The sequence below is a fragment of the Limulus polyphemus genome, unplaced genomic scaffold (assembly GCF_000517525.1).
Source record: "Limulus polyphemus unplaced genomic scaffold, Limulus_polyphemus-2.1.2 Scaffold2458, whole genome shotgun sequence".
Lineage (NCBI taxonomy): Eukaryota > Metazoa > Arthropoda > Merostomata > Xiphosura > Limulidae > Limulus > Limulus polyphemus.
In genome coordinates, this window is record NW_013668068.1 from 165,920 (window position 1) to 175,743 (window position 9,824).

The 9,824-nt window shown below is 31.2% G+C and overlaps 1 protein-coding gene across 1 annotated transcript in view; it reads right to left on the minus strand.

Annotated features, from left to right (window-relative positions):
* LOC106467007 (phosphatidylinositol-glycan biosynthesis class W protein-like) overlaps nucleotides 1-8,725 on the minus strand; it is a 76,805-nt gene extending 68,080 nt beyond the window's left edge. Inside the window, exon 1 of the mRNA XM_013927316.2 lies at nucleotides 8,646-8,725. The gene's annotated coding sequence lies outside the window, so the exon portion shown is untranslated. The remainder of the gene's footprint in view (nucleotides 1-8,645) is intronic.
* Between the last annotated feature and the right edge of the window lie 1,099 nt (nucleotides 8,726-9,824).

The following is a 9,824-nucleotide window of genomic DNA, read 5'->3' on the forward strand; positions in this document are numbered from 1 at the left end:
TGACTGAAAAATTTAATTTTTTCTGAAAAGGTGGTGTCTATTTACTTGTGACCACACTGTGTATATACATATATAATGTATAATAATTGAAATGTGACTATTTTACAAAATACTACTCTACTAAAACACAGCCAAGACAAGTTACTTTGTACAAACCAAAGGTTAATTTTATGTTATTTGATATGGTAACATGTGAGCTGCCTTATTGTAACTACTGCATTGTTAGCCAGGCACAGCTGAAAGGTCAATATAATAAAAATAATAAATATATATATATAAATGTATAATGTTATAAGGTTTATGCTATTTAGTCTAAACATTTATGTTTTCGTGTTATAATTTGTCTTCATTCTAGAATGAAAGAGGCATAATTTATATTTATTTCCTAATTTTTTATGGTGGTTGCGAGGTCGGTCAAATCTACCAAACCCCTACAGAGATTAATCACTGAAAATAACAGATAAAATATAGTTTTTTCTTAACAAATGATTAATAACTATCTGAACTATCTGTGAAATTTCAAAATTTTCTGATGTATAAAAGTATTTTTAATCTTAACATGAAAATTACTTTGCATGAAAGGTAAGCAACATGTGAAAACATAAAAAGGGCATGAGAAAAACATTGCTTCACAAACCTTAATACTTAATCAAAAAATGATATTTTTCGTATGAAAACATTGTAATGTTTATTGATAATCTGCCAAATTTTGTTAATATTCGCTTACTAATATAAGTTATAGCATGAAATCTATAACAAGCACAAAATGGTTACAAGGTTGGTCCTAGGGACCGAGCCCGTGCTGAAGGAGTTAAACACTGAGCTAGAACTGACTATGGTGCTCATTCTTCATGCCTCAAAACTACTTCCATTTCCCTTATAAGACCACTCTTACTATATATCATACCTGCATGGATCTGCACCTCAAAAACAAACTGGGATAAAATAAATAGAATCCAATATAGTGCTGCCAAAATCATATGTGGCTTGAGAAATAGTTACCCCAACATCATAGCTAAATTTGAGACACACCTCCTTCCACTAAAATCACTAGGACAACTTCAAGCACTTAAATATATAAAAAACTGAGCACTAAAAATGAAAACACACAAAAAGAAAACAAATTACAGAATGGAAAAAAAAAACTATAATAAAATGAAAGTCTCCAAAACAGGAAATAGAGTACTCTTTCCTGATATCATGCTAACTGAAACAAAGCAAATACTAAATCCTGCACCACACAGGAACAGAAATATTCTAATAATAAACATTAATCTGGAGAAGATCTCAGAAAAATCACATGAATATTCAGTTTCTCAGATCTCTGAGTCAGGTTCTGGAAGTGGAATCTATTACATATCTTCAGAACATTCACTAGAAATATCACATACCAACCCAACTGGCACTCTCATTTTAAAGGCTCAACAAATTGCTATCAATGAGTCCATGTCCCTCTCAGATAAAACCTGTCCCATAAAATGCACAAAATTAACAGATTCACAAACTGCAATCAAAGCAATACAAAAGTGTTTTACCACTGACTTAGAAATTCAAACAAATTACATAAGACTGTTGAAGACAGAATTATTTGAATTCCTTTACATGTGGGAGTCCCAGGAAACAAGAAAGATGATACCCTGGCAAAGAAAGTAGCTATGAATCAAGATCTCAAAAGTAAAATCCAAATGCACCATACACATCAACTGCAAACACTAACGAAGAAACTGATGGAGGAATGGTATTTAGGAAATGAACCTGGAACTGCAATCACAAGCAGTTTAAATACACAAGATATAACCCTTATTGCAAGACTTAAGTCCAGACATCTTAAGAATGCACAATTTCAAAATGGAATAAAAACCCACCCAACCTGTACAAAATGCAATTGAGAAGAAGCATGTACTAACCATACACTGATGTGTTTAGAAACTACACCTTATGAATGCTATAAGAACCCAGAGAGGATTCTCTGTTTAGTGGATGTGGTGCACTCTCTTCAGCCAAAGAAATAAATAATTCTAAATAAACCAAAAACTGAATAGAAACAGCATTTTCATTACCATCTATCAAGTACTGATTGTCTATCCCATCAACTAAATTAAAGTTTAAAATAAAACAACTAAAAGTCAGCAGTTACCATTAAAATATTTATAAAGCCTTCCCTTAAACTCCCTCAAGTTTACTGCATCCACCACATCTGAATGCAACCATTCCAGCAGCCAACCACTGTTACAAAAATAAAGCTATCTTAGCTGAAGTTGACTCCTACCCTGCCAAAATTTATGTTTGTGTTTCAGTCCTACAATTCTTACCATTAAGTACAAAAAAAGATAATGCATCAACACTACCAGTTTCTTTAACAATCTTAAACACCTCAATCACTTTCCCTCTATTTTTTTTCGAGAGAAAATAATTTTAGAGAACTTAATCTGTCCTCATATGACAACTCTTCTATCCCACCTACTGTTCTAGTGGCCTCCTCTGACCCTTTTCCAACAATTCAATGTCCTTCCTAAGGTATAGAGCCCAAGACTGAACCTCTAGACTAATATTCAACATTTCTGTAGATACAACTTAAAATCCTATTTACCCTACCACTATCAACAGCACATAGCTTGGAAATGCTTATTTAAGAGAGTGATCAACCAGAACACCAAGATCCTTTACTTTCAATACATTGTTAGGGTTACTCCCACCAGTCTTTCACAAGACTATTGTACTAAATATACTCATTCTTCATTAAATATAATTGTTCTTAGATTCCATGGAATAAAACTATTAAAGATCTGTGTCAAAGAGCTAATGTATAATTCAGTGAAAACAAATTCACACCAATTGTATTAAAACACAGACAGTAGAACATTTACTTAAAAATGTTATATGATAAAAGGTTGACTGAAACTTTGATAATTAACAATAAGGATTCTGTTAAATTCATTCAGGGTGAACAAAATGTTAGGATTGGAATAAGACCGTTGAGGGATGATAAAGAAAGGCTCATCAAATTCTACTTTTTCTTCTATTTTTACTAATAAATACTTGAGCAATATTCCTTGTCCTGATGATAAAACAATATGATCGCATTAATTCTGAGCTTATTAAAAAACAACTGTGAAGTTTAAAGAAGTATAGACTCCTGGGTCAGATAATATTTCTCCAAGGGTTTTGAAGGAGATTAAGAATTGGATATATGGGCCACTTCCTACTATTCTATAAGTCCTTGAATAATGGGCAGGTGCCAGATGATTTGAAGATGGCAAATTTTATCCTTTTTTCAAGATAGGTAATAAAAATTGTCTTGGTAGTTATCGGCCTATTAATCTTACATTAGAGGTTGGAAAAGTTTTTGAAAGTCTGATAAATGATGCTTTACACAGCCATTTAACAAACTTTGAAATTTTATTGGATACACAACACATTTTAACTGGTGTAAATCTTGCCTTACATATCTTTTGACATTTTTTGAAAAAGGTAAGGGTGTGGAGTTGGTTTATCTGGGTTTTCAGAAAGGATTTGACAAGTGGCTTTGTAAAGGGTTTGTTGAAAAAATGATATCTATAGGTGTGGGAGATAAGTTAGCTCATTGGATAGAAAAGTGGCTGGCTTGAAGGAAGCAGAGTGTTGTCTAGATGGAGTTCAGTCAAATTATATTATTGTCACAAGTGGAGTACCTCAGTGCATTGTACTAGGAACTTCATTCTTTTTGATTTACATCAATGATATAGATGAAGTAATGGTCAAAAAGTTAGTTAAAATTGCTGATAATATTAAATTATTGGATGTTACTGGTTGTAACAAAGATGCTGCTGCTTTACAAAAGGATTTATATCATTTGGTACGTTAGAAAAATAAATGGCAAATGGCCTTTAATTATAATAAATACAAGATAATGCAAGTGGATCATCAAAATTTGAATTTTGATGGGAATAGCTTTAATAGTTATGGAAGAAAAAGAACTATCATTTTGGTTGATCAGTTTTGTCAAACTATTTGTCAAATGTATAAATTTGACTCAAACCATTCTATAATACGTAAATGTCCTCAATATAATTACAATTATATAAGAATTTAATGTAATAAGCAAACTATTAATTATGCCACCATCAATATTGTTAATGTAATTAAAAAAAAGCAATGGACAAATATCTAACTCTGAGGCATTCCACTGGTAACAAAGATCCTGTTTGACTGGACTTCATTACCAACTTTTTGTTCACTTTTGAAAAGCCTCTTGATCTTCAATCCACTTAATTACATTTTTCTCCAACCCCCACGAGTGTGATTTTCTTAAGTAATATCTGTACAGTAATTTATCAAAAACCTTTTAAAAATTTCAATACTAAACGTCCATAGCCTTCCCATCATCTAGATAATAAGTATAATCCTTAAAAAAAAAAATATATATATATATATAACACAAGTTTCCATCTTATGAATTATTTTTGGCTCTCTTATATATATTTCACTAAATGATTTTACAAAGCTTCTTTAACCCTTTCCATATCAGGCTTTTTTGAAAATAAGCTGAAAAATGAAATTTTTTATTTTACTTTTTGATAACCAACATTTTTATATTAATGAAACAAAAATTATTTTATGATGTGTTATTATGTTTGTGCACAAAATATACTTCTTAAATAAATGTTATGTACTTGGATTTATATGTGATATATATTATTTCAATAAAACTATTGTAAAGAATAAGATTAAGAATGCTTTTCTCCAGTGTTTATAATACTTAATTTAGAATAAATACAATAAAGATCAGTACAAACAGCATTTTCATCACCGTCTATCAAGTACTGATTGTAATACATGATAACGTGAAAATAAATTTGAGCAAATAATTAAAAATACAATGAAAAACTGCATGCCCAAAATAATTTGGGCAAATATTTCTTAAAACACGGTGGAGGACAAATGAGTTATATTGGGGAAATCACAGAAAAGGTTAATCACATTTTCTATACTTTTCCCTTCCACAGATTCAAGACTAACTGGGTTGTTATTTCCAGGGCAACTCTTAATAGTCTTAATACCTGTAGAAACAGAAGTAGTATTACCAGTTTTCTAAGCTTTACAAGTTACACATCTACCCACTGTCTATATACCTACCATAAATGGGGAGAAAGAGGCTTGCAAGTCTGATCTTTGACATCTTTTCAAACCCTAAGGAAACACTGTCTGATTTTGATGCTTTATCAACTTTTTTTACTTAATGCCAACAAATTAATATCTATACGACTTCAATTCTAATATTATCCACAGGATGCTCAGGATCAGGAGATACAAGAGTTTAATAACAATAGAAATATCACACCATCTGCATACTTTATGACTTTTCAATCCTTCATCCTTATTTAAGACATGATGGTTATTTTTAGTGTGTTTCATAATTCTTTTAGATTCTTAGATATTTCTAAACGTCATATCATTTGGTTGAGCCAAAAAAAGTTTTTTTCCACTGAATAACATTGACCAGTATGACTTGCATGTTCACCTACTGCAGAAGTTTCACTTCTGTTTTTGACATTTCTCTTACGTTCATTGATTTCAAATTTCTTCTAATTTGACTGTTGAACATAAAACCGCATTCACATTCAATTTTATAAATATCTGTTTTCTCCATTAGATTAATTAAAGCTTTAGTTTTATTTAATATTTGACTAATATTACTTAAAAGTCTATAAATCAGAATAAGATTTTGATTTGTTTTTAAGTTTTCAAAAAAATGAGATATGATAAATCTGTGACATATGGCAGGAAGAAATAACATTTTTGTTTTATATATTTTATCAAAAGTTGATTTGAGCTTACCTTTTTGATCCTCATTTGTAATTTTACTAACTTTTCTTGCTCTTCTATCAACAATATTAGATGAAAAAACCTCTATCTAATGCTACATGTTTAATTATAATAATTAATTTTATTAGTCTTCTTGTCTAGAACACAGCCTTAAAAACCTGTACATATATAAATAAAAAGCTCATATTTTTGGTATTGGTATGACATTATTCTTGGTCTGGCAGCATCATAACATAAAAAGGTTTATAAAAAACAGTGGTTTCTAAGTTATTTTTGTCTTAACAAATACGTCAAGAAACAAATTATTATTTTCTTCAATCTAATAAGTAAATTTAGTAGTAGTTTCTAAGCTACTTATGTAATTAGCAAAATCTATAAAGTTTTTTTTATCCTGCCGCCACCCCACTAATGTGTCATCAACATACCAAATCTATATTTCAGATTTAAGTTTTATGATCAGCAAAGTATCAGTTTCAAACCTATCCAAGAAAACATCACACAACAAAGAAGACAGTGGAGAACCCATAGCTAGGCCTTCGACCTGTTTATAGATCTTATTATTAAATTAAAAACAATGAAACCTTTGATATGATAACTTGTGTGGAAAATGCATTTCCACACAAGTTATCATATCAAAGGTTTCAATGACAGGCATCATTCATTCATAATTTATCTTCAAAACAATTAATAACTTTATCAATTGGTACTTTTGTGAATAATGAATTGATATCAAAAGACACAAGCATATCATCATTATTTAGGTTTACTTTACTTAATTTTTTCTACAAATTTTATTGAATTTTTTATAGTTAAAATATTTTTGTCGGTAATAAGTGAAAACTTATGTGTTATAAACGTAGATACAATATAGAAGGATAAACCTATGTTTAGTACTTATGGGTCTATAATAATCTACAATTTTATTGACCTTTGGTAAGACATAAAAGCTTAGCCTACTTAGAACTAAATTTAATAATATGATCTATAAACAGATCAAAGGCCTAGCCACAGATACTCCATTGTCTTCCTTGTTGTGTGATTTCCTTTCGGTAGTCAAATTTGTATGGGATATAATACCAGGCAATATAGACTTAACTAAGCTAGAATGCTACTCAATTTTCTACCAGCTATAATACTGAGCAGTACAGACTTTTTCTAAGCTTTAACACTAGTTAAATTGTATATGCAATAATACTCAACAGTATACATTTTCTCTTAATTCTAACTATAGTTGTATTGGTATGCTACTAAGAAGTAGAGACTTTCTGTAAAATCTAATACTAGTGAACCTTTTATGACGTATAATAATAGACAGTATAGATTTCCTCTAAACTAGTCAGCCTTGTATAAACAGAATTTCCAGGCAGTAGAGACTTTCCTTAAAAACTGACCACTATCAGTCTTGTATGAGCTATAATACTAGGCAGTACAAACTTCCTTATTTAAAGCTCTATCTCTACTGAACTTTGTATAAGCCATAATATTGGGTTCCATGGCCTTCTAATCTCTAACATTGGTCAACTTTCTATGAGCTGTAAATCTAGATAGTTCAAAATTCCTTTAAACTCTAACTAACATTGTATCAGTCATAATACTAGAGAGAATAGACTTCCTACATACTCTTTCTTCAGTCTACGTTGTATGAACTATAACAATAGGCATAACATGAACGTGATAATAGGAAGCATGTACTAAACATTTCAGAATCATCAAAATTCCATCATCACACACATCAGTAATCTAGACTGCAGAGTTACAAAACAAACAAACAATATTTGTAATTACAACAGAAATATGATATACATAAAAAGTAAACAATTTGAATATACAAATTATAACACACAAAAAAAGAAAAATGTGGCACAACGAAATAGTTAGATTAAGTGAAGAATAAATTATTTATGAATGGATGAAGAGTTTATAACTTATAAGTTTAATGTTTCTTTTATAAGAAGTTCAGTATTATGCTTGGCTGTGGAGAGAATTTTAAAGTTGGAGAGAGAAATTGGATGTCCTGTTTCTGTGTTGTGCTAATAGATAGTGGAGTTGGGAGGTTTGTAACCTTTCTTCCAGTTTTTATAGACATGCCCATGTGTTCACATGCTCGTATTTTAAGATGATGTTTGGTTTCACCAATATAGAAGGCCTTATACTTACAGAATCAGTACATATATAAGTAGATGGGATGTGAACAATGGGCAGTTGGGAAACGATCCTTGTAGCAGAAAATATTTTTTAGTCTGAAATTGGATTTCATAATAATTTTCAACTTTCAAATCAATTTGGTGATAATAAGAGTTACATAATTTTTTCATCTGTTTCATAATAAGGGAGCTCTGTCTCTCAAGATATGGTAAGTAGGTGAGGTGTACAACGTATAAGAGAAGTTTGGGTACAGTGGGTATCCTAGGTGGTTTGACAAACAAATTGGTTAACTTAAGAATGAGGAAGTTATTTTCTCCAAGAAATGCTTAAGGTAGCCGTTCGAAAGAGAATGCTTTTTTGCAAGTAATTTCTTTGTCAATGGCTAGATAGGATGAGGTAAATTTGTAGGCCCTATTTAGTAAGCAATTAATACGATTGCGTTTGAAAGAGAAGGTATAAAATTGTCAAAAAGGCCAGTAAATGTGTTTTTATGATAGACAGAAGTTGAAAAGCCGTGACGATAGCATCATGGTTAACAAGAACGTCCAGGAAGGAAATAACTTATATTAATAATTAAGTTATATGTCTCAACTTTAGGAGTGAAGTGTACACAAAGGTGTTGTTAATTATGACAGTCAAGAAAGCGTTAGATATGATCCGTATGGCGGAAAATAAGGTAAGTATCATCGACATACCTTCTGTACAGGACAGGTTTGAAGTTTAAAAAGGACAGTTGTCAACCCAGTTCTGCTCGTGGTGACTGAGAAAAATGTTATCAAACGCAGGACTCAGAAAGGAGCCCATAGCAACGCCATCTATCTGCTCATATAGAGTATTGTTAGAGAAGAGTCTTTAGTCGAGAGTTCAAGTATAGATTTTAAATCAGATTTATTAAAAAGAGAAGTAATATCGAAGCTAGCCATCACGTGATTTGTAAGGGGGGGGGGGGAGAGTTGACTGATTTATCGGGAAAACTGAAAGGAGTAAAAGGTTCCTAGTAAAAGGTTTTAAGATGGGTACAAAGAATTTAGCTAAGGTATAATTGTGAGTGCCAAAGGTGGAAAGTATAGGTCAGAGGCAATGTCTCATTTGTGAACTTTCGGCATGCCATATAATACTCCAGGTTGGGAGCCTGTTGGATATAAATTGCTGTAAACACAATCAGAAATAATATTTCTTTTGCTTAGGTTTCTGTATTTCCCAAGATATGGTAAGCAGGTGTAAAAGGGAAGTTATTGTGGAAGACAGAGCTCCCATATCACGAAACAGTTGAAAAAAATTATGTAATTCTTACTATTCCCAAATTGACCTGAAAGTTATGAAACCCAATTTCAGACTATAAATTTTTCCGCTACAAAGATCGTTTGCCAACTGCCCATTGTTCACATTTCGTCCACTTATACACTTGCGGAGACTATATTGGTGAAAACAAATGTCATCTTAAAGTACGAGCATGTGAACACATGGGCATATTTAGGAAAACTGGAAGAAAGGTTACAAACCCTCCCAACTCCGCTATCTATCAGCACAATACAGAAACAGGACATCCGATTTCTCTCTCCAACTTTAAAATTCTCTCAACAGCCAAGCATGATACTGGACTTCTTATAAGAAAAACATTATACATAAAACTCTTCTTACGTCCCTAAATAATTCACAGTCTTCACTTGATTTAAACCTATTCTAATTTAACTATTTCATTTGTGCTACGTTTTTTATTTTCTCATGTTATCATTTGTATATTTAAATTGTTTACTTCTTATGTATATCATATTTCTGTTCTAATTACAAATATTGTTTGTTTGTTTTGTACCTCTAGATTACTGATGATGGAATACTGATTATTCCGAAACGTTTAGTAGATGCTTCCTATT